This window comes from Bufo bufo, chromosome 9, assembly GCF_905171765.1.
Source record: "Bufo bufo chromosome 9, aBufBuf1.1, whole genome shotgun sequence".
In the NCBI taxonomy this organism is placed as follows: domain Eukaryota; kingdom Metazoa; phylum Chordata; class Amphibia; order Anura; family Bufonidae; genus Bufo; species Bufo bufo.
This window is the reverse complement of record NC_053397.1, coordinates 36,492,118-36,518,437: the sequence shown is the minus strand read 5'-3', so window position 1 is coordinate 36,518,437 and position 26,320 is coordinate 36,492,118. Positions and strand designations below refer to the sequence as shown.

Here is a 26,320-nt window from a genome sequence, read left to right as displayed (position 1 = left end):
TTGTTTTTTTGAAAATTTCAAGATTTGCTTCCAAACTTCTAAGCCTTGTAACATCCCCAAAATATAGAATATCATTCCCAAAATGATGCAAACATGAAGTAGACATATGGGCAATGTAAAGTAATAACTATGTTTGGAGGTATTACTATGTATTATAGAAGTAGAGAAATTGAAACTTGGAAATTAGCAATTTTTTTCACATTTTTGGTAAATTTGGTATTTTTTTATAAATAAAAATGATTTTTTTTTACTTCATTTTACCAGTGTCATGAAGTACAATATGTGACGAAAAAACAATCTCAGAACGGCCTTTTAAAGTTATCACCACTTAAAGTGACACTGATCAGATTTGCAAAAAATGGCCTGGTCCTTAAGGTGAAATAAGGCTGTGTCCTTAAGGAGTTTAGATGGAATATGTTTTTGTCGTGCCACCAGTTGCATTTCAGCAACGAGGGACGGAGTCCCCCCTAAGTAGATGGTGGTGGTGGAACCCAGGTGTAGGAATGCCAGAGTGGTGTAAGGGTTGCCTATAATGTCCCTTTAGAGGTGGCTGTGTATGTGTCACGATGTTCCTACCTGAATATCCTGGAGCCTCAGGCGTTGTCGTTCGGAGCAGTGCAAGTAGGAGGAAGAGTTGAGGGATTTAAATTAAAGAGATTAAATGGAGTCTAGACTTGTATTAAAGTTGATAACAGCTTTACTTGAATAAACTTTCATCAGGGAACAATATTCCAACTTTATCTTGGTTATCAGCAGGCTTTGGCATAAATTCTGGCAGGCAAACACATTCGGCTCTGCTACATCTGAAACTCTCTTTAGCTCTGCTGTGCTAACTGGATTAAATAGGGACTTTTCCTTTCTGCTGTAGGCTGCAACTTAGCTTTCTGTCGTCTGACTCTATTTCTCTCTTGATCTGTATCTTTGTATCTTTAGCTTTATCTTTGTCTTTGTCCAGGGAATTTTTATCTCTGTCTTTATTCAAGGGATCTTCACTCCTGACTCTGGGGGCAGTCAGCTTTGGCCTCTGGGCCCAGCAGAGCAGAAAAGCTCTGCTGGCTGGAACACAACCTTCCAGGGGGGTACTCTCAACTAACTCTAACTAACACCTCCCTCTCTAGAAAGGGCTAGAATGGATAGAAAGTTCCACTCTAGGAAAGCTAGCTCTGCCATTGTTGCCGCCATCTGCTGGTAAACCAAGCACATTACTGTCACGGCAGACAGGAACTCAGATACACAGACAACCAAATTCACAAGTGTCTAGGCTAGATGCTGGGGACAGGTCACCTCCTAACACATCCCTGACTTCTCTCCCTATGCTGCTAAGCCCACATTCAGACCTTAATGGTAGGAATGAAGTGTCCTCGTGCCTGGACTGCAAACACCCTAGAATCCCTGAGATGGTGAAAGGGGAGAAGGGGCAGAAGACACACAAATATCCTAGACCGCAAACAACACAAACAGAAATTAAACTTATCTGAGCTGGAACAGACAATCCTTCCTTCCTTGAATCCAAGGCCAGACTGAAAGCTATAACCCGCACGGCCCTCTGGGATTGAAGGCAATTTAAGCCAATGACCCCACCCAGAGCACCTGAAGGAAGGCGGATCCAGCAAGATTCCAAAACAAACAAATGGTTAGACACGTGCTGCCAATCTGACAGACCTCTGCACACCGTCTGAACAGGGCATGACAGTACCCCCCCTTCTACGGGTGACCTCCGGGCACCCTGGACCAACCTTATCCGGGTGGGCTCTGTGAAAAGCCCTAACCAGTCGGCTGGCGTTGACCTCCAGTGCCGGAACCCACATCCTCTCCTCGGGGCCGTATCCCCTCCAGTGTACCAGATACTGAAGGGAACCCCGAAGAACTGTAGAGTCAAGAATCCTGGAGATCACGAACTCAAAATTCCCATCGACCAGAACAGGAGGAGGCGGCAATGGCAATGGTTCCACTGGTATCACATATTTCTTCAATAAATATCTATGGAACACATCATGGATCTTCCAAGTCTGCGGAAGATCCAGTCGCAGATATTTTGTACGGGCCGATGAATCTTGGACCCAGTTTCCAAGATGGCACTCTCAATTTAATGTTCTTAGTGGACAACCACACCAGATAACCCACACACAGGTCCGGACCAGTCACACGTCTCCTGTCAGCCATTCGCTTATATCTCTCACCCATCGTCTCCAAATTCACTTGTATCCTCCGCCAGATAGAGGATAAGGTAGAAGAAAACCTTTCCTCCTCTGGCATCCCAGAGGAACTAGTCCCAGAAAAGGTACCAAACGGAGGATGAAAACCATATGCGCCCAAAAATGGCGACTTAGCCGTGGATTCCTGTCTACGGTTATTCAAAGCAAACTCCGCTAAGGGCAGTAATGAGGACCAGTCCTCCTGATTTTCCGCCACAAAGCACCTCAAGTAGGTCTCCAGGGTCTGATTAGTACGCTCCGTCTGTCCATTCGACTGTGGATGGAAATGGAAAGCCGAAGAGAACGAAAGTTGAATGCCAAGCCGAGAGCAGAACGCCCTCCAGAACCTGGAGACAAACTGCGTGCCCCTATCAGAAACCACATGCGAAGGAATACCATGCAATCTCACGATATTGTCAACAAAAATTTGCGCAAGAGTCTTGGCATTAGGCAGACTAGTTAACGATACAAAATGAGTCATCTTGCTAAAACGATCAACTACCACCAAAATTACTGTTTTCCCCGAGGGACTAGGCAGACCCGTAATAAAGTCCATGGACAAGTGCGTCCAAGGATGAGACGGAATAGACAAAGGAAGGAGTGAACCAGCCGGTCGAGTATGAGCAACCTTAAATCGTGCACAGGTCTCACAAGCTGCCACGTAATCCTCAATGCTCCTACGTAACCCGGGCCACCAGAACCTCCGGGACACAAGGTCACAGGTGGACTTACCACCAGGATGTCCGGCAAGGACAGTATCGTGATGTTCCTTGAAAACCTTGTATCGCAGTTCTTCGGGAACAAATAACCTCCCTGGGGGACAGGAACCAGGAGCCCACTCCTGGGCTCCCAACACCTCCATCTCCAATTCGGGATACAGAGCGAAAACCACAACCCCGTCGGCCAAAATCGGAGCAGGATCCTCTGAATCACCTCCCCCAGGAAAACTGTGAGACAACGCATCTGCCTTGATATTTTTGACCCCCAGACGAAAAGTGACAACAAAATTGAACCTGGTAAAAAACAGTGACCATCTGGCCTGTCTAGGGTTCAGACGCTTGGCAGATTGTAGGTAAGCTAAATTCTTATGATCCGTATAAACAGTAACGGGGTGAGAAGCCCCCTCCAACCAGTGACGCCATTCCTCAAAGGCCAATTTTATAGCCAGCAACTCTCTATCTCCCACATCATAGTTCCTCTCGGTGATCGAGAGCTTCTTGGAAAAGAAAGCACCCGGGACCCATTTTCCAGGAGAAGAACCCTGCGACAGCACCGCTCCCACCCCCACTTCTGATGCATCCACCTCCACCACGAATGGTTGAGACACATCGGGCTGCACCAGAATGGGAGCAGACGCAAAACACTCCTTAATAGTCGAAAAGGCCTGCAATGCCTCCTCCGACCAAACAGAGACGTCAGTGCCCTTCTTTGTCATATCAGTCAGAGGTTTAACAATGGTGGAATAGTTTAGAATAAATTTTCTATAATAGTTAGTAAACCCCAAAAATCGCATCAAAGCTTTCTGATTCTCTGATCGGTCCCATTCCAGAACCGCCCGGACTTTTTCGGGGTCCATACGAAAACCAGAGTCGGAAAGCAGATATCCCAAAAACGGAAGCTCCTGCACAGAAAACACACATTTTTCCAATTTGGCATATAACTTATTCTCCTGAAGGATCGTCAAAACCTGTCTCACATGATCCAGATGGGTCTTCAGATCAGGAGAATAAATTAAAATGTCATCCAAGTAAACCACCACGAACCTCCCCACCAAGTGATGAAAAATGTCATTGACGAATCGCTGAAATACCGCTGGTGCGTTCGTCAACCCAAAAGGCATAACCAGATTCTCAAAATGACCCTCGTGCGTATTGAAGGCCGTCTTCCACTCATCCCCTTCCTTGATTCTGATAAGATTGTAGGCCCCTCTCATATCCAACTTGGAGAACACCCTGGCACCAACAATCTGATCAAAAAGATCGGAGATCAAAGGAAGGGGATACGGATCCCGGACCGTAATACGGTTCAATTCCCGAAAATCCAAACACGGTCTCAGTGATCCATCCTTTTTCTTGACAAAGAAAAAACCTACTGCCACGGAGACTTAGATGGTCTAATATGACCTTTTGCCAAACTCTCGGCGATATACTTTCGCATGACCTCTCTTTCAGGTTGGGAAAGATTGTAAAGGTGAGACTTTGGCAACTTAGCTCCTGGGATGAGATTAACTGGACAATCATAGTCACGATGAGGGGGCAATTCCTGGGTCCCACCCTCCGAAAAGACATCAACAAAATCTGAGAGATATTGAGGTAGAACCGCAGTGGACACCCCTGAGATAGATGTGCCAAGACAATTCTCCGAACAAAACTCTCCCCAACCAATAATTTGTCTTGCCTGCCAATCAATAATTGGATTATGTTTTGTCAACCAAGGTAAACCTAGGACTAAAGGAGCAGGCTAATTCCTCATGACAAAACAAGAAATAAGCTCTACATGTGGTAAAGCATTCTTGTTGACAGTAGCTCCTTTCCCCTGATGAAGCCACGTTTCAGTGGCGAAACATGTTGGGGGAGCTCTAGCCTTTAACTTTTAGATTAGGTTTAGGCAGGGATCCTGCCACGGCGAGAAGTATCTGCAGACTTCTCTACACCGTGACTACTGATGGTGGAGAGACTTACCTGAGACATACCAAGATAATGACGAGTGATAACCATTAGGTGATTCCCTAACTCCATAAAAGGAAATATTCCGCCGAATCAAAGGTGGATGGATATATGTTAGGATATGCAGAGTATTTGGGTGGAATTAACCCTTCACTCTGCAGAGTGATCCTGCCAAACCTAGAATTTTAAAGTTTTTTTCCTTTGTTCTCCCGTTTATGTTATATTTTTAATAATGAAATAAATAAATGTTATATTTTATATTGACTAGAAAACGGGAGTTTATTAGTCTGGGCAACTAGACTATTTGAATGATATAAGCTCTACATGTGAATCACCCAACCTCAACTGAATATTATGTGCAATATGAGTGAGACTCCTTTGAGAAAGAGGTGAAGAATCTATTGCAAACACCGGAATCTCCCTTTCCAAAGTGCACGTACTTAGACCCAGATTTTGAAGGAAAAGAAAGTCAATAAGGTTTAGCCCAGCACCACAGTCAATGAATACCTCAACAAAGAATTTTCTTGAGTCTAGCGCCACCATGGCTGGAAGGAGAAAACGAGAATTACAGGGAGCTTGCATATTTGCTTGTTCCACTACTCCAATCACGCTTCCAAGAGTCGGGACGGTTTCTCTTTCTTTCATATCATCACGTGATTTAACAAAAGGACAAGCAAAAACAAGATGGTCACTTTTACCACAGTAGTAACATAGTTTATGTAATCTCCTAAAGTTTCTCCTACCAGAACGAAAAGATATCTGACCCAACTGCATGGGTTCCTCCCCTACCCCGGAGTTATAAGTAATATCACCCTGGGCAGCAGGTGAGACAAAACCACATGCAGAAGGGATCCCTTGCAAGGAGGGACCCTTACACCTCTCTCTGATACGTCTATCCAACCGTATAGCCAAAGACATTGCATTCTCAAGAGTATCCGGGTACTCATGAAAAGCCAGGGCATCTTTCAACCTTTCAGATAACCCCTGACAAAACTGACTACGTAACGCGGGGTCGTTCCACCCCGACTCAGTAGCCCATCTCCTAAACTCTATGCAGTAAGCCTCTGCATTATGTTTACCCTGTAGTAAGTTACGCAATTTAGATTCTGCCATCGAGACCCGATCTGGGTCATCGTAAATCAATCCCTGGGCTTTGAAAAATTCCTCCACCGACCGGAGGGCCAGAGAACCGGGCGGCAGAGAAAAAGCCCAGGATTGCGCGTCTCCTTTAAGCAGAGACATGATGATACCAACCCTCTGATTTTCATCACCTGACGAAAATGGACGCAGTCGAAAATACAATTTGCTTGACTCTTTAAAGCGGATAAAATCATCCACACCCCCTGTAAATTTCTTGGGAAGAGCGACTTTAGGCTCCCCACCAATTTGACCTGCACCTGATGCCAGAACCCTCTGACAATGTGTGACCGAACTACGCAGATCCGCAACCTCCAGGGACAATCCCTGCATGCGGTCAACCAGTGCATCAATTGACGCCATCACAAAACCGCTGAGTGATGGCAGTCACAGTATGGCGGGTTATAATGTCACGGCAGACAGGAACTCAGATACACAGACAACCAAATTCACAAGTGTCTACGCTAGATGCTGGGGACAGGTCACCTCCTAACACATCCCTGACTTCTCTCCCTATGCTGCTAAGCCCACATTCAGACCTTAATGGTAGGAATGAAGTGTCCTCGTGCCTGGACTGCAAACACCCTAGAATCCCTGAGATGGTGAAAGGGGAGAAGGGGCAGAAGACACACAAATAGCCTAGACCGCAAACAACACAAACAGAAACTAAACTTATCTGAGCTGGAACAGACAATCCTTCCTTCCTTGAATTCAAGGCCAGACTGAAAGCTATAACCCGCACGGCCCTCTGGGATTAAAGGGTTTGAAGGCAATTTAAGCTGATCCAGCAAGATTCCAAAACAAACAAATGGTTAGACACGTGCTGCCAATCTGACAGACCTCCGCACACCGTCTGAACAGGGCATGACAATTACACTTAAACAGTCATTTGCAAGGAAATATAAATATACATTGTGCAGGACATGGAATTAAATACACATGATGACATAAAGGCAACCATACAAGTTACTAGAGGGGTGTAAAAGGTGGTAATGCCACTGTGGGGCGTTACACATACAGACTTAAAGTGTGGCCGCAACTGTCCGAGTTTGCCATGTGCATGCTTTCCTGCCCGGCCTGTAGTGTGGTATCAGAAAGGGTGTACAGTGCGGCGGGGTGCATAGTTACCTCTAAAAGAACTCGCCTTTCCTTCAAAAATGTTGAGAGACTAACCTTCATAAAGATGAATCAGGAGTGGAACAACCAGGATTTCCAGACACTGATGCCTGATGCAACAGAATAGATCATTCTGCCACTAATGATCATACTGTAGTGTGCTGTCACACTAGAATATTGTGCAAAATGGGCCGTTAATTCAGGCCACGTCCTTCTGCCATCATTCTGATGCTATAAGAAAATAAAGGGAGAGCAGCGCATCGTAGGACCATATGATGCATATGGAAAAACGCTAATGGAGGGCTAATGGATGGGTTGCACTGGGAGAGAAACTCCTAAGATAGTAATGAATCAATTGGTAGTTGGTGCAGCCAAACTTCTCCCTTCAAGACACGCAGTGCCAGGTAGGTAAATGTGGAGGTAATAGTATATGTCATTTCTAAGAGTAGCCCCAAGGTGTCATTGGAGTCCTGTGGAAACATATTAATAAAATGTTACAGGACTGTTTCTACTCATTTAGACCATAGGATAGGTCATCAATATTAAAAGCCTGGACAACCCCTTTAAGTAAAAGGTGTCAATGTTTGGCAAGAATGGCGCATACATTTTGGTAGGAGAAAACGTGGTGAAAAAATTGTGTTTGGGGGCATGTTGAGTGTCTTGGCTAGTCTTGGGGCAAGATATTAAACATTCGGCCTGGCTCAGAGCATGGCTACGTGCTAGTGCACCCTTGACCAGTTTTTAGGGTAGCCTTTCTCTAAAGCTTCTGTTCTAATTTATTTGATTGTATTAAAAAGGCAGAGTCCATAGTACAGTTCCTCCTGGTACATTTAAATTGGCTGTAGAGGACGTAGTTCAGCCATTTCTTGTAATGCAGATGTTTGTGTTGCCTAATCATAGCTCACAAAGTGAACCGTTTCTCCTCCACCACTTACGGCACCACCTTCCCCATCAGATTTCACCTTAACTGTATAACAGTCCTTGTAATATATCTTGTACAGTGCTCCTGTGGACTGCAATACATCCGTAAGGCCTCTTTCACACGGCCCTTATTTGGTCAATATTTGATCAGTATTTGTAAGCCAAAAGCAGGAGTGGGTTTAAAACACAGAGAGATGCAAATATTTCCATTACATTTTATCTCTGTTTTGAACGCACTCCTGTTTTTGGCTTACAAATATTGATCAAATACTGACAAAATACTGATCGTGTAAAAAAGGCCAATGGCCTCTTTCACACGGACAGTATTTTGCATTAGTATTTGATCAGTATTTGTAAGCCAAAAGCAGGAGTTGGTCCAAAACACAGAAGAGATGCAAATATTTCCATTACATTTTGTCTCTGTTTTGGACCCACTCCTGGTTTTGGCATAGAATTACTGATCAAATAATCAAATACTGACCTTCTGAAAGCCACATTTTTTCTTTTTTTTAGTTTTCCGTTCTTCTGACTGATCAGAAGAACGGAAAAATAAACAGTGATGTGAACACAGCCTTACTGTCACTGCTGCTGCCCCCCCCCTCCCCACTCTGTCATGGGGCCACTATTGTCACTGTTACTGCCACTGCTGCCATTGCCACCCTTCCCACTCTGTCATGGGACCAAGCACAGTAAATCTACAGCTAACAGAAGGGAGTAAAAAGCATGTGTTTGGACTGCCACAACATGCATTAAAAGAACAGTTTCTTTCTCCACTACTTTATTGGCGCTGCCTCCATGTCTTTATTTCGTTCCACTAAGGAACCGTATGGACACAGCTCCTGCCGTAGCGCCCATGGGTTTTTGGATTTATTGAAGGGTGCTGTATGCTTTTCTTGTTGTTTAACAGGTGGGATTAGCTATGAATTTTGGTGCAGACTGTTACTGCCACTGCTGCTGACTACTTGAATCTTGGTGCACTGCACAGGGATGTAGACAGTGATAAATTACACCTATAATACTGATGGCACAGTACCTACAGAATGGGATTAACTATGAATGTGGGTGCACTAGAACGTAATGCACACAGAAATACACTCTCCCTGCGCTCTTCCATCAGCAAATCTCCCAGCTTTTGAAAAAAGGAAGAGGGACACTATGTGCGGTGCACCGTGGGAAATTTTTTCCACACTAGACCATGCCTCTAACTCCGTCCAAAACATAACTAATCACCTAATCCCACCCAGTCCCCTAAGTGCCCCCACATAGTAATTATTTCCACTTTATGCCACCACACAGTAGTTATGCCAGCATTGTGCCCCCTTCACAAATTATGCCCAGATATCTGCCCCCTCACAGTAGCGATGCCCAGATATGTGCCCCCTCACAGTAGCGATGCCCAGATATGTGCCCCCTCACAGTAGCAATGCCCAGATATGTGCCCCTTCACAGTAGAAATGCCCAGATATGTGCCCATTCACAGTAGCATTACCCAGATATGTGCCCCTTCACAGTATAAATACCCAGATATGTGCCCCCTCAAAGTAGTTATGCCCAGATATGTGTCCCTCACAGTAGCTATGGCAGATATGTGCCACTTCACAGTAATATGACCAGTTATGTGCCCCCTCACAGTAGTTATGCCAGATATGTGCTCCTTCACAGTAATATGACCAGTTATGTGCCCCCTCACAGTAGTTATGCCAAGATGTGCCGCATCACAGTAATATGCCCATATATGTGCCCCCTCACAGTAATATGCCCAGAATTGTGCCTCCTCACAGTAATATGCCTAGATAGATGCCCCCTCACAGTAATATGCACAAATATTTGCCTCCTCACAATAATATATCCAGTTATGTGCCCCTCAGAGTAATATAACCAATTATGTGCCCCCTCACATTAATATGCCCAGATATGTTCCCCCTCACAGTAATATGTCCAGTTGTGCCCCCTCACATTAATATGCCCAGATATGTGCCCCCTCACAGTAATATGTCCAGTTGTGCCCCCTCACACTAATATGCCCAGGATTGTGAACCCTTCACAGGCAGTAAAAAAAAAAAACTCAACATACTCACCTTGTTTCCCAGCAGCAGCAGCAGGATACACTGAGCTCCCATCTGGCACCGCCCTCTGCTCTCTGCTTCATCATTACAAGCCACTGTTTCTGCTCCCTATGGAAGCAGAGACAGCTGCCTGAGAGCAGGACATACCTCCCTCGTACCGGGACCATGGGACAGCCACTGAAATCCGTAAATGTCCCGCTGGATCTGGGAGATTGGGAGGTATGCTTCAGTTTAAGTTCCAAGCCTTCAAAATAAGATTGGGCCACCAAGCGGGATAAATATGATTAGGCAGAATGGCCTGGGTATACCTGATCTATTGAGATTTGTGACAAATTAATTCACAACAAATCAAATTTCTTGTCGAAGTTCAGCGTATCGGCCAAATCAAATTTTTCAAAAACTTCGCTAATCTCTATCTGTGGCACCCGCAAAAATATAGAACATGTCCTATTCTTGTCCGCATTATGGACAAGGATAGGGCACTTCTATTATGGGCCGAACATTTAGTTCCGCAAAATATGGAACACACGGCCGTGTGCATGGGCCATAATTTACAGAGATATATAGAAAACAGCTTTGTACACCGATCCATTGGCTTCATCTATCAGGATTGGCATTTGTATGCTGGTTTTGTTGTCACCAATAGGTCATCAATATCAGATCGGCGGGGGTCCAACCCCCGCCTCTCTGCTGTAGGCAGCGCTCATACAAGATGGAGCCGTCCTATATAAGTGAATGGGAACGCCATACTTGTAATTACACTGCTCATCACTGCAGTTGCTACAGCGAACAGGTAAACAGAGCAGAGATGAGCGCTGTCTTCTCTTCATACAGCTGATTGGCGGGGTGCCTGGTGTCGGACCCCGCCAATCTGATATTGATGACCTATCCTGAGGATAGGTCATCAATACTAAAAAGCGGACAACCCCTTTAACCTCTCCCCTTCTATATTGCAGTGTATTATGCCCGTCAGTGCAACACTCTCAAGCAGCTTATTGGGCCCTGCCATTGCAGTGAGAAATTGACTCCGGAGCTAGCGCATTATAACCGCATTTAGAAATTCGGTGGATCGCAATCTTGATGTACAGTTACACCCAATTGTGGGAAGGGGTTAACTAAAAATGTCCCAAAATGACACTTGCTGTGCAAACTAATGGTAGGTGCTGATTGTTTTGCTGGCAAGTTTTGATATATTTACACTATGAAGTTGCCAGAGGCGAAAACAAGTTGCCATCTGTATACTGGGTGGTAAACTATGTCACTGATTTTCTCGCTATAAAAGGGAGTAGGATCCACATTTGTGCCAATCTCAGCCATCTACACAATGAAGATCATCATACTTTTTGCATTGGCTAGTGTCAGTGTCTGCATGGGTAAGTATAGTCAGCAGCACGTTTTATATATGTACTATAAGATTTGTATGGGGTTACTTAACAGTGTCTTTTTTTTGCGTGTGTTTTAGAGTCTGGGAGCTATGATCCCCCTCCACCAGAGGAATGCTCAACATGTGAACCATATGTTCCCACATTTGATCGCTGTGATGGCTTTGAAAATGAATACGTGAATGATGAAAAGCCCCTATAGCTTAAACACCCTTAGTGACCAGGCCACTTTTTACACTTCTGACCTACAATACTTTCACCGTTTATTGCTCGGTCATGCAACTTACCACCCAAATGAATTTTACCTCCTTTTCTTCTCACTAATAGAGCTTTCATTTGGTGGTATTTCATTGCTGCTGACATTTTTACTTTTTTTGTTATTAATCGAAATTTTACGATTTTTTTTTGCAAAAAAATGACATTTTTCACTTTCAGGTGTAAAATTTTGCAAAAAAAAACGACATCCATATATAAATTTTTCTCTAAATTTATTGTTCTATATGTCTTTGATAAAAAAAAAAAAATGTTTGGGTAAAAAAAAATGGTTTGGGTAAAAGTTATAGCGTTTACAAACTATGGTACAAAAATGTGAATTTCCGCTTTTTGAAGCAGCTCTGACTTTCTGAGCACCTGTCATGTTTCCTGAGGTTCTACAATGCCCAGACAGTACAAACACCCCACAAATGACCCCATTTCGGAAAGTAGACACCCTAAGGTATTCGCTGATGGGCATAGTGAGTTCATAGAACTTTTTATTTTTTGTCACAAGTTAGTGGAAAATGATGATTTTTATTTTTTCTTACAAAGTCTTATATTCCACTAACTTGTGACAAAAAATAAAAACCTTCTATGAACTCACTATGCCCATCAGCGAATACCTTGGGGTGTCTTCTTTCCAAAATGGGGTCACTTGTGGGGTAGTTATACTGCCCTGGCATTCTAGGGGCCCAAATGTGTGGTAAGTAGTTTGAAATCAAAATGTGTAAAAAATGGCGGGTGAAATCCGAAAGGTGCTCTTTGGAATGTGGGCCCCTTTGCCCACCTAGGCTGCAAAAAAGTGTCACACATGTGGTATCTCCGTACTCAGGAGAAGTTGGGCAATGTGTTTTGGGGTGTCATTTTACATATACCCATGCTGGGTGAGATAAATATCTTGGTCAAATGCCAACTTTGTATAAAAAAAAAATGGGAAAAGTTGTCTTTTGCCAAGATATTTCTCACCCAGCATGGGTATATGTAAAATGACACCCCAAAACACATTGCCCAACTTCTCCTGAGTACGGACATACCACACGTGTGACACTTTTTTGCAGCCTAGGTGGGCAAAGTGGCCCACATTCCAAAGAGCACCTTTCGGATTTCACCGGCCATTTTTTACACATTTTGATTTCAAACTACTTACCACACATTTGGGCCCCTAGAATGCCAGGGCAGTATAACTACCCCACAAGTGACCCCATTTTGGAAAGAAGACACCCCAAGGTTTTCCGTGAGGGGCATGGCGAGTTCCTAGAATTTTTTATTTGTTGTCACAAGTTAGCGGAAAATGATGATTTTTTTTTCTTACAAAGTCTCATATTCCACTAACTTGTGACAAAAAATAGAAACTTCCATGAACTCACTATGCCCATCAGCGAATACCTTGGGGTGTCTTCTTTCCAAAATGGGGTCACTTGTGGGGTAGTTATACTGCCCTGGCATTCTAGGGGCCCAAATGTGTGGTAAGTAGTTTGAAATCAAAATGTGTAAAAAATGGCCGGTGAAATCCGAAAGGTGCTCTTTGGAATGTGGGCCCCTTTGCCCACCTAGACTGCAAAAAAGTGTCACACATGTGGTATCTCCGTACTCAGGAGAAGTTGGGCAATGTGTTTTGGGGTGTCATTTTACATATACCCATGCTGGGTGAGAGAAATATCTTGGCAAAAGACAACTTTTCCCATTTTTTTATACAAAGTTGGCATTTGACCAAGATATTTCTCTCACCCAGCATGGGTATATGTAAAATGACAACCCAAAACACATTGCCCAACTTCTCCTGAGTACGGAGATACCACATGTGTGACACTTTTTTGCAGCCTAGGTGGGCAAAGGGGCCCACATTCCAAAGAGCACCTTTCGGATTTCACCGGCGATTTTTTACACATTTTGATTTCAAACTACTTACCACACATTTGGGCTCCTAGAATGCCAGGGCAGTATAACTACCCCACAAGTGACCCCATTTTGGAAAGAAGACACCCCAAGGTATTCGCTGATGGGCATAGTGAGTTCATGGAAGTTTTTATTTTTTGTCACAAGTTAGTGGAATATGAGACTTTGTAAGAAAATAAATAAATAAATAGAAAATCATCATTTTCCGCTAACTTGTGACAACAAATAAAAAATTCTAGGAACTCGCCATGCCCCTCACGGAATACCTTGGGGTGTCTTCTTTCCAAAATGGGGTCACTTGTGGGGTAGTTATACTGCCCTGGCATTCTAGGGGCCCTAATGCGTGGTAAGTAGGTAAATGATCTGTGAAATCCTAAAGGTGCTCTTTGGAATGTGGGCCCCTTTGCCCACCTAGGCTGCAAAAAAGTGTCACACATGTGGTATCTCCGTACTCAGGAGAAGTTGGGCAATGTGTTTTGGTGTGTCATTTTGCATATACCCATGCTGGGTGAGAGAAATATCTTGGCAAAAGACAACTTTTCCCATTTTTTTTATACAAAGTTGGCATTTGACCAAGATATTTATCTCACCCAGCATGGGTATATGTAAAATGACACCCCAAAACACATTGCCCAACTTCTCCTGAGTACGGAGATACCACATGTGTGACACTTTTTTGCAGCCTAGATGCGCAAAGGGGCCCACATTCCTTTTAGGAGGGCATTTTTAGACATTTGGATACCAGACTTCTTCTCACGCTTTGGGGCCCCTAAAATGCCAGGGCAGTATAAATACCCCACATGTCACCCCATTTTGGAAAGAAGACACCCCAAGGTATTCAATGGAGGGGCATGGCGAGTTCATAGAATTTTTTTTTTTTTTTGGCACAAGTTAGCGGAAATTGATATTTTTTAGTTTTTTCTCACAAAGTCTCCCTTTCCGCTAACTTGGGACAAAAATTTCAATCTTTCATGGACTCAATATGCCCCTCAGTGAATACCTTGGGGTGTCTTCTTTCCAAAATGGGGTCATTTGTGGGGTGTTTGTACTGCCCTGGCATTTGAGGGTCTCCGCAATCATTACATGTATGGCCAGCATTAGGAGTTTCTGCTATTCTCCTTATATTGAGCATACAGGTAATGAGATTTTTTTTTTCCGTTCAGCCTCTGGGCTGAAAGAAAAAATGAACGGCACAGATTTCTTCATTCGCATCGATCAATGTGGATGAAAAAATCTCTGCCAAAAAAAAAAAAAAGGAGGGGAAAGGCGTCTGCCAGGACATAGGAGCTCCGCCCAACATCCATACCCACTTAGCTCGTATGCCCTGGCAAACCAGATTTCTCCATTCACATCAATCGATGTGGATGAATAAAACATTGCCGGGATTTTTTATTTTTTTTTATATACAAAGTGTTTGCCAAAGCATATAAACACCGCCACCTCCTCAGCTCATATGCCTCGGCAAACGTATCTTTTACTGCAGAGGAGAAATCTCGTCTTGCAGCGCCGCATACACCGACTTGTGTGTAATCTGACAGCAGCGCAATGCTTCTGTCAGAATGCACATCAGTGCTGCAGCTAGTCGATCGGTTGGTCCACCTAGAAGGTAAAAAAAAAAAAGAAAAAACCAGGCCGCAACGCAATAAATTTATTAACTTTATAATAAAATTTGAACGGAACATATAAACTTTAACTTTTTCAACTGATCGTTAACTTTTTTACTTACCGGTAATTTTTTTTTTTTATTTTTTTTTTTACCTTTATAGAACAAACCTCTCCTTCCCCATGGGACAATGTGCAAAGCGCAAATCGGCCAAAGATGTGGCGAAGTACATTATGCACTTTATCCCAGGTGAAAGGAGAGGTTTGCAGCAGCTGTGAGAGAAAGGGCCCTAATAGCCCTGTGTGCCTGTCCTGTGAGATGTGATCCCTATGCTAGGTGTACCTGTGTGTGGTACTTCCGGAAACACTCCCCTAAGCATAGGGCAGGGTGGTCAGGGCAGTCAGGACAGAAATAGCGGGTGTCACGCCTTATTCCACTCCTGCTACAGACACAACATTTTTTTCGGGGTGGCGGTTGGTTTGAGGTACCAGGAACGACACTGGGGAAATGTCGCTCGTGTAGACGGCTCACTACACTGGTGGTTGGGGCAACGGAACCTCCTGGATACAGAAGGTTCTCGATGATCTCTTCCTGAAATTTGAGGAAGGATCGTGTTCTCCCAGCCTTACTGTAGAGAACAAAACTATTATAGGCAGCCAATTGAATTAAATATACAGACACCTTCTTATACCAGCGTCTTGTGCGTCGGGAAACTAAATAGGGAGCCAACATCTGGTCATTGATGTCCACCCCTCCCATGAGCGCATTATAGTCGTGGACACAGAGGGGCTTTTCAATGACACGGGTTGCCCTTTCAATTTGGATTGTCGTGTCTGCGTGAATGGAGGAGAGCATGTAAACGTCACGCTTGTCTCTCCATTTCACCGCGAGCAGTTCTTCGTTACACAAGGCAGCCCTCTCCCCCCTTGCAAGACGGGTGGTAACGAGCCATTGGGGGAAGCCCACGCGACTAGGTCGCACGGTGCCACAGCAGCCAATCTGTTCTAGGAACAAATGCCTGAAGAGGGGCACACTTGTGTAAAAATTGTCCACATAAAGATGGTACCCCTTGCCAAATAAGGGTGACACCAAGTCCCAGACTGTCTTCCCACTGCTCCCCAGGTAGTCAGGGCAACCGACCGGCTCCAGGGTCTGATCTTTTCCCTCATAGATCTGAAATTTGTGGGTATAGCCTGTGGCCCTTTCACAGAGCTTATACAATTTGATCCCATACCGGGCACGCTTGCTTGGGATGTATTGTTTGAAGCCAAGGCGCCCGGTAAAATGTATTAGGGACTCGTCTATGCAGATGTTTTGCTCGGGGGTATACAAATCTGCAAATTTCTGGTTGAAGTGGTCTATGAGGGGCCGAATTTTGTGGAGCCGGTCAAAAGCTGGGTGGCCTCTGGGACGAGAGGTGCTGTTGTCGCTAAAGTGCAGGAAACGCAGGATGGTCTCAAAACGTGTCCTGGACATAGCAGCAGAGAACATGGGCATGTGATGAATCGGGTTCGTGGACCAATATGACCGCAATTCATGCTTTTTTGTCAGGCCCATGTTGAGGAGAAGGCCCAGAAAAATTTTAATTTCGGAAACTAGGACTGGTTTCCACCGGAAAGGCTGGGCATAAAAGCTTCCCGGGTTGGCGGATATAAATTGAGTGGCATACCGATTTGTTTCTGCCACGACTAAGTTCAAGAGCTCCGCAGTCAAGAACAGCTCAAAAAATCCCAGGGCCGAACCGATCTGAGCTGTCTCAACCCGAACTCCAGACTGGGCGGTGAAAGGGGGAACTACAGGTGCGGCTGAAGTTGGTGACTGCCAATCAGGGTTTGCCAGCACCTCAGGGACTCTAGGGGCTCTACGGGCCTGTCTTTGCGGTGGCTGCGATGGGGTAACTATTGCACGTGCCACCGTACCAGCTTCAACTGCCCTTCTGGTGCTCGCCACTTCACCATGTTGTACGGCAGTGCTGGTACTAGGTCCAGGATGGGCTGCGCTGCTGGTGTATGCCTCACCACGTAATCCGACAGCGCCAGCCCCACTCTGCTGCTCTTGAAACGGATCCTGCAAAACCTGTGGTCTAGCGACACGGGGCCTGGTACGTCTGGTGCTATCAGTGACCTAAACTTCCTCGTTCGAACTTTGGGTCAGAGTGCCACTGCTTTCTACAGGTTCATATTCTGACCCGCTAGATTCGTCAGATGAGGGTTCCCATTCCTCATCCGACTGGGTCAGAATCCTGTAGGCCTCTTCAGAAGAATACCCCCTGTTTGCCATTTGGACTACTAAATTTAGGGGTATTCCCTGAGACTACCCAAGAAAAAAAGCAAGCCTGTCTTACAAATGGGAGGCTAGCGAAGTACCGGAGGCCGCTGCGGTTGATAAAAAATATCAAAACTGATTTTTTTTTTATCGCCGCAGTGCTTGTAAAGTGATTGTGCAGTGATCAAAAAAAAAATTTTTTTGTCACTGCGGTGGGGCGGGCGTGGGTGAACACACGTGTGGGCGACCGATCAGGCCTGATCGGGCAAACACTGCGTTTTGGGTGGAGGACGAGCTAAGGTGACACTAATACAATTATAGATCTGACTGTGATCAGTTTTGATCACTTACAGATACTATAAAAGTACAAATGCTGATTAGCGATACGCTAATCAGCGAATAAGTGACTGCGGAGCGGTGGGCTGGGCGCTAACTGACGCTAACTGACGCTAACTACCTAACCAAGGGACCTAAACTATCCTAAAACTGTAAGTCAATACCAGTGGGGAAAAAAAAGTGACAGTTTACACTGATCACTTTTTTCCCTTTCATTAGGTGATTGACTGGGGGCAATCAAGGGGTTAATTTGGATGATGGGGGTGATGGAGGGTGATCTGGGGCTAAGTGTAGTGTTTGGTGGGTACTCACAGTTTTGTCTGCTCCTCTGCTGGAACCAACCGACGAAAAGGACCAGCAGAGGAGCAGACAAGCCATTTAACACCTTATATTTATAAATATAAGGTGTTAGATGGCTTCTGATTTGATTTTTTTAAAATCAGCAACCTGCCAGCAACGATCATTGGCTGGCAGGTTGCTGATGAAATACTCCTCTAACTTTTGCCGGCCCGCGATGCGCATGCGCGGGCCGGCTGTGACCGAAATCTCGCGTCTCGCGAGAGGACGCGTATATGCGTCCAGGAGGAATCAATCAACCACCTCCAGGACGCGTCGCTGCGTTCGGCGGTCCGGAGGTGGTTAATTGACATCTGTCAGCAGATTTGTCCCTATGATGTGCGCTTGGCAGCTGAAGGCATCTGTGTTGGTCCCATGTTCATATGTGCCTTCATTGCTGAGGAAAATTATGTTTTAATATATGCAAATGAGACTCTAGGAGCAACGGGGGCGTTACTGTTACACCTAGAGTCTCTGCTCTGTCTGCAACTGCTGCACCCTCTGTACGTTGATTGGCAGGGCAGGAAGTATAAATGTGATCACACCTAGCCCTGTCTTCTCCTAAAGTCAATGAAAGTGCAGAGAGAGCAGAGCCTCTAGGTGTATCGGCAATGCCCCCATTGCTCCTAGAGGCTCATTTGCATATATTAGTATTTGCTTCATAAAACAACTGCCATTTTCTCCCTTTTGGGGGAAAAAGTACATCTTATGGAGCAAAAAATATGGTGTTTTACTATATTTGTGGATCTGTATACTTGATCCATAATGTATAAGTATGTACAGTATATATATATATATATATACAGTACAGACCAAAAGTTTGGACACACCTTCTCATTCAAAGAGTTTTCTTTATTTTCATGGACTATGAAAATTGTAGATTCACACTGAAGGCATCAAAACTATGCTTTGCACACTCTTGGCATTCTCTTGATGAGCTTCAAGAGGTAGTCCCCTGAAATGGTTTTCACTTCGCAGGTGTGCCCTGTCAGGTTGATGAAGTGGGATTTCTTGCCTTATAAATGGGGTTGGGACCATCAGTGGCGTTGAGGAGAAGTCAGGTGGATACACAGCTGATAGTCCTACTGAATAGACTGTTAGAATTTGTATTATGGCAAGAAAAAAGCAGCTAAGTAAAGAAAAACGAGTGGCCATCATTACTTTAAGAAATGAAGGTCAGTAAGTCAGCCGAAAAATTGGGAAAACTTTGAAAGTAAGGGCTATTTGACCATGAAGGAGAGTGATGGGGTGCTGCGCCCGATGACCTGTCCTCCACAGTCACCGGACCTGAACCCAATCGAGATGGTTTGGGGTGAGCTGGACCGCAGAGTGAAGGCAAAAGGGCCAACAAGTGCTAAGCATCTCTGGGAACTCCTTCAAGACTGTTGGAAGACCATTTCAGGGGACTACCTCTTGAAGCTCATCAAGAGAATGCCAAGAGTGTGCAAAGCAGTAATCAAAGCAAAAGGTGGCTACTTTGAAGAACCTAGAATATGACATATTTTCTGTTGTTTCACACTTGTTTGTTATGTATATAATTCCACATGTGTTAATTCATAGTTTTGATGCCTTCATAGTCATGAAAATAAAGAAAACTCTTTGAATGAGAAGGTGTGTCCAAACTTTTGGTCTGTACTGTATATATTTGTGGTCCTGGCTACGGCGCGAAGCCTGATGAGTGTGACTGAACCTAAACTAGCTAAAGTGGCTGGTGGTGTGCCTGTTGCCACGTGATGAGGGTAGGCCAAATAAAGGGGGCATACCCTGGGAGATGTAAGGAGAAGGGCCGGGAGGGAGGGGCGAGAGAGGACGTACACCAGGAGAGCTGGGCGGCGGAGCTTAAGAAGCCCCCTACGCCCCTCCCACAAAAGCAGGCTGGATTCAGCCTGCTGAATTTGTGGTCCTGGCTACGGCGCGAAGCCTGATGAGTGTGACTGAACCTAAACTAGCTAAAGTGGCTGGTGGTGTGCCTGTTACCACGTGATGAGGGTAGGCCAAATAAAGGGGGCAAAAATACAAGTAGGAAAGGTTAGGAAACAACTCTTTATTGTGGAAGATGGAATTACAGAACCAAGTCAGAGAAAGCTGCGGCGATTTTGGCTTTTGGATGCGGGATGTATTGTGAGAAACAAGAGGACTTCCAGCGACCCATTTTGCGTATGATGTGGGCCGGTACCCCATGTTTGGATGCGGCGGAGGCGGCTCCGATACTGAATAAATGGCCCGTGATGGCCTGGGGGTTGAACCCTAGCCCTGACGCGAGGCTGCGAATGTGTTTGACGAACTGCGAGGACGTGAGTGGCCGTGACGGGAAAGGAAGGAGAGGGCTGGCGGGAGCCCGGTTGCCCAGGGTGATTAGCAACCTGTTGAGGACGGCCATGGGACACCAGGAGTTGGAGGTAGGGAAGTAATCTATGCGCACTGGGGGCCCGATTTGTGAAGTTTTGGAGACTGGCAAGGTGAAAGTGAAATGCTCGTGACTACGGGTGAGTTGGTTTAGAGTGGGGCCTGTGTTGTGAGGAGAGGTGCCGGCGAATTCCCCGGGCCGGAGAAAGCCGTAAAAGCTTAAGTAGAGGGCGGCTTTGAGAATGCAGCTTCTGAAAGGGCCAAAAGGACTGCCGTCTAGGGAGGATGAGAGTTTCCTGAACAGGTCCCCTGAGATGGGTCGCCTGGAGGGAACGGGTTTGTGAGAGCATTTTTGAATACCCCGCAGTGTGGCTTTGATGGCGTGGGAAGAAAAGATTGGGTTTCTGTCTGGATGACGGATCATGAGGTGATGTTGGACCCCTGACAGATACGATCTGATGGTGCTGAAAAAGAGGTGTAGATCCTTGTGGCAGTATGCCAGGAAAGCCATGATGAAAGTGGTTTCGCTTACGTTGCCCCTGGGGTGAAGGTGACGAAAAACCTGGAAAGCTTTCCAACCTGACTGGTAATTCCTGGTGGAGTTTTCGGACAGGGACTTGCGGATGAAATTTTGAGCCATGGATAGGTGTCTGTCTAGTCCAGGATCAGGGAGCCGAAGTCCGGGGGGCGGATCCCGATTCTCTCGGCTTGTGGCATGACCTTGAAGAAGAGAGTTAGATTTAGGCGAGACAAAGCATCCGCTGCGACGTTCCTGATGCCCTGGATGTGGGTGCAAGAAACATGAAAATTGTGTTTGAGGGCAAGCCAGGTGAGTTTGCGTAGGAAGCGCATGACTTTGGGTGAGCTGGATCTGCCTTTAGTGATGATGTCGACGACCGTATGGTTGTCGGTGATGAAACATACTGGCATGTTACTCCATTCTTCGCCCCAGACTTGTGCGGCTGCCACGATGGGGTACAACTCAAGGAGAGGAGAGGACTGAATGGCTTGGGGGTCTAAGTGGATTTGAGAGGGCCAGGAATCGGCGAACCACTGGTGGCCGAATAAGGCGCCGAAGCCGACGGACGCGGCCGCATCGGAGTACACGGTCGGACAGGTGGGACTCCAGCGAGGGACAAACATGGAGATGCCATTCCATGCCGCCAGAAAGACCCTCCACATGTCTAGGCCGGCCAGGGCTTCACGGTCCAGTTGAATCAGCGAGTCCTGGGTTGTGGCTGTCGGTAACAATTGGAGGAGTCTTGCTGTGAAGGATCGTCCTTGTGGCATGATGCGGGTTGCGAAGTTGAGAGAACCCAGTAGTGACTGCAGGTCGCCCTTGGTCATGGTTCTGGATCCTATGTGAGCGGAAATGGATGATTGGAGTCTCACTAGTTTGTCCTCTGGGAGTCTGGCTTCCATTCTGCAGGTATCTAGCGTGATACCCAAGAAGGTGAGGGCCGTATTAGGGCCATCGACCTTTGATGGCGCCACTGGGACCTGTAAGGCGGAGAAAATGCTAAGGAGACTTTCCAATCGGTCGGGCACGTGGTTGGGGTGCTCGATCAGCAAGAAATCGTCCAGGTAGTGTATGACTCTGGGACAATTACCGTGGTTTACCAGGATCCAATGGAGGGCCTGGGCGAACTGATCAAAGACCCAGGGGCTGCTCTTTGACCCGAACGTGAGGCGGGTGGCGAAGAAGTACTGGTCCCTCCATTTGATCCCGTGAAACCCCCAGAGGTGTGGTTGGATTGGCAGGAGCTTGAAAGCGTCCGAAATGTCCGCTTTTGAGAGCCAAGAGCCTGCCCCGACCTGTAAGATGAGTTGGATGGCTTCATCCAGGGAAGAGTAGTGCATGGAGTATTCTTCTGATGGTATCAGGGAGTTGAGGCTCGGGACGCTGGATGCATGAGGCGCAGACAAGTCGTAGATTAAGCGTTTTTTATTGGTATTCTTCTTGCAGACCAGCCCGATAGGGCTCACCCTGTAGACCTGGAAGGGAGGGGTGGGAAAAGGGCCTATGATGAAACCCTTCTGCAGCTCGAACTGCAGAAGAGAATCCACCGAGGCCGGGTCCTCTATGACCGACATGAGATTGGGGGTCTCCCAGGAATCCCGGGGCAGGGTGACAAGACCGGTGTGGAAACCTGTTGAAAAACCGGAATGCAGGAAATCAACGAAGGCGGGATCGTGGTGAGTATTGAGGAGGGAGACGAGAAGGGGGACATTAATGTCGGCTAGTCAGCTTTTGGCCGAGCGCTGGGAGCAGGAGGACTGGGGATGGGCCCGGAAGCAGGTGGAACAAATGTGGAGCGCCTTACATTTGCTGTAGTTGCAGAAGCTGGAATTGAAGTTATTGCACAACTGGTTTTTACCCAGGAACACAATTGGGCGACCTAATTTGTCCAGGAGCGGACCCGGCTTCTGGGGGGCAGAAGTGCTGGGCAACTGTTTGGGCTGGGATGAGGCGTGGGCGTTTGGGCACCAGTCGGATGCATGCAGAACTGACTGGCAGTTGGAGCAAAAAGGTGACCTGAGACCTGCAAAGTGTCTGCAGAATAGCTCCATGTCCAGAGAGGCCCAGTTGGTGATATGCCGGAACTGGGCGAGGGCTGCGGCTGCCTTCGCCGAAAACGACCGGTGATAGTCGTAGAAAGCGCAACCTCCGTATTTGTGTCCGAGCTCCGTGACCCGGTATAAGTAAGCGTCCAGCTCCTCTCTTCTAGCAGGATGTGCCGAGCAGATGATGTCGCGATAGAGGCTGAACGCGAGCACGAACTCTGGGATGGAGAGTTTTTTATTCAGGCGGGAGTCTTTGGCCTTCAGAACTATGGACACATCCCCGCATGCGATGGTCCGATTTTCCACCGTGTCATGCGTGGAAATGAGGACCGCTGCCAGGTTCACGTCCTTGCCTGCGAGTATGTCTCTGCGCAGGTTTTCGGGGACGAAAAAGGAAGGAGCTATTTCGGGAGCCCCGGACGACCTACCTGGGGAAGACGGCTGGGAAGTGGAAGGACCAGGGGCGGGACTGGAGGGAGCAGCAGGCGAGGCGTCCCTGCTTTCGACTGCCTGGAGCCTGGTGTTGAAGTCGCACATGGCACTGGACATATTATTGATAGCGGCGTGTAGTTGCATCAGTGACAACTGTATGGTTGACATGGAGACCTGCTCCGTGGACTCTGTGGATGGCTCAGGAAACAAGAGTCGATATAATTCGGCCTTTCGGGCAGTGGCCGAATGGCGGATTCCTCGCTTGTTGAGCTCGGCGATCATCTTGGGAATGGTCCATGTCCGATAAGAAGAGCGACTTGCTCGCTCCGATACCGCGGACTCTACGGTCGATAGAGCGTCCTCGAGATCGGAAACGTGGGATATGTTAGAGCTGAAAAACGAAGAGGGAGAAGACGAAAGCTGGAGGAGAGCGAGAGCGTCTGGGGGCGGCCGGAGGACGCGTGATCCCCTTGTCGGGCGTGATTTATCAACTTACCTTAAGTCACAGGAGCCGTCTATGCCGCGAATAACGGGGACAGGAAAACTGGGGAAGCCGAGATTGTCACTGCTTCGCCTACAAAGAACGGTATATGATGCTACAATTTGCTATGCTGGGCGGCCAGAATAGCGAATCGTGTCCGCTACTTACCTGGAAGATCGAAATAGATTTTAAGGGAGCACTTCACGGAGTAGCTTAGCCACCTGAAAGAACAAGACCGAACGTGTTGTTTTTGGGAAAACCATGGCTGGTGCGTGACCAGCGGTTTCCTGGGATATGACCAGGCCGGTGCCGGGAATGCCGCGTGTGGCTGCTGCAGCGGCAAGCAAAGGGGTAGGAAGCGCGCCATGGGTGGGAATGCATCCCGGCGAACTGATGGAGTATGCAACAAGGGGTCAGAGAGTGAAATGTGTGCCAGGGCGATCCTGGGTGGACGAGGTTTAAGGAGTGGTTCAGGGCGTACCTTTGGAGAAGACTATAGGGACAAGGCAGGGCCTGGGCGTACCAGGCCCAGGGTAGGAGTGGGAAAGCGAGGTGGGCGCACCACCTTGAAGACACATGGGTTGTGTGACCCGAGCGAGAAACAAAGAGAGAGAAGGACACCGACAGGTGATGCCGGATGGACGGAGGGAAACAGGTGTGGACAAGTGACCAGAGAGAGAGGAAAGAAAAGAGAAGAGAGCAGGGCGTTCCTGCGGACAGAAAGTAGTGGGTGTGCGAACCGGGTTTGGGGGGGGGGGCCAAAAGCGGGAGGGACAGATGGCGGGCGAAGACCTCCAAGCAAAAGAAGAGACCAGGAGGTGCACAGTCCCTGTGCTCAGAGAAGAAGGTCAGCGGAGAGACATTCTCTGCATGGAAGTCAGTGGGAGATGTGTATGTGCCTAATCAGCTGCTTGAGTATCCCCTGATCTCTGTGAGACTAGAGACCCCATGCACATCTAAGGACAGGCTGGCGACAGGAGGAAGAGGGGGGGGCAGCATGGCGGGGGAAAGATAATTTACTATGCACCGGAAGGGAGAAGTTGCGCAGCGGATTTCCGGTGGAAAGTAAACTGTGATACCATGGTTAGAATGTGAAAATACCGTGCAATGGAAATATTGGGAACAAATATATGCGCATACATTGCCGGGAGCTGGGCAGGGGCACAAGCACTTAAGGTACATCAGCATGCACGGAGACTGACGCGATTGTGGGCGTTCCCTCAGAACCTGCCATGCATGCTGATGTGTGACTGAGGTGGTCAGGACTGGAAATCAATACTGCGTGGGAAATCAATACTAGCTATATTATGGAAATTTATTTGTGGGGAATCAAGTGCGGTGATGTAGGGGCGCTGCACAGATAAGCCCCCTACATCCAACCCTGTCCCCACGTGCGGCAGCGGTCAAACAGATAGCAGGAGTGAAAGCTGGAGCCGGGCCCCACCCCGCCGACCCCTGACCCGCAGCGGCCGCGCGATGCGTTCCACGCTGGGACGCACGGCGGGCGGGAGTGGGGAACCAGACGCAGGCCGCAGCGATGGACCCGATGGAAGGAGCTGGCCGAGCATTGCGTGGTCCTGCGGGGAGAGGTGGCACGGTAAGAGGGGGATCTGTGGGGACCCTGGGGACTATATAAGGCGATTCCGAGTGCGGGGGGCAGGATGGATCGTGCCGGCGGCCCCCGCCGACTTCCGCCCTGCGGTCACGTGATGCGCTCCAGCTGGAGCGCATGGAGGCAGGGCAGGAGCGGCAGGCGAAGGAGCGGACCGGTGGGGGGTGAGGTGGTGGCTGCGGGGTGGTGGTGTGGACGCAGGAGGGGGATGAAAGGAAGCTGGAGGAGAAACTTACCAGGGTAGCGGCGGGTTCTGGCGCGCAGAAACGCCACACGTGCGGGCAGCTTGGCCGGAAGCAAAGGACTGACGGGTGCAACTCCTCCTACCAAACGAAAAGGCGAGAGAGGACGTACACCAGGAGAGCTGGGCGGCGGAGCTTAAGAAGCCCCCTACGCCCCTCCCACAAAAGCAGGCTGGATTCAGCCTGCTGAATATATATATATATATATATATATATGTAGAAGGAAATCAAGGAAGTTCAGAGTGATAGTTGATTTGCAAGTGAAGCAATCCAAAGTTAAGCGGGTCATACACATTCGATTTTGGCAGGTTTGGCCAACAATCTAATATGTATGGTAGCTTCCTGACTGTCCCCCGAGAGCTGATATCCGGGGAGATATCGACTGGACACATTGGATTAAATTGCCCGATCCTTTTGGTAGCAGGGAGATAAACCGCTGCCAGAGGAGTGTGTGTATGGTGTGTGGTA

At 47.3% G+C, this 26,320-nt stretch overlaps 1 long non-coding RNA gene across 1 annotated transcript in view; it reads left to right on the top strand.

The window, feature by feature from the left end:
* The window catches only part of LOC120978667, a 526,087-nt gene that overhangs the window by 407,036 nt on the left and 92,731 nt on the right, over nucleotides 1–26,320 (top strand). The window lies entirely within an intron of this gene.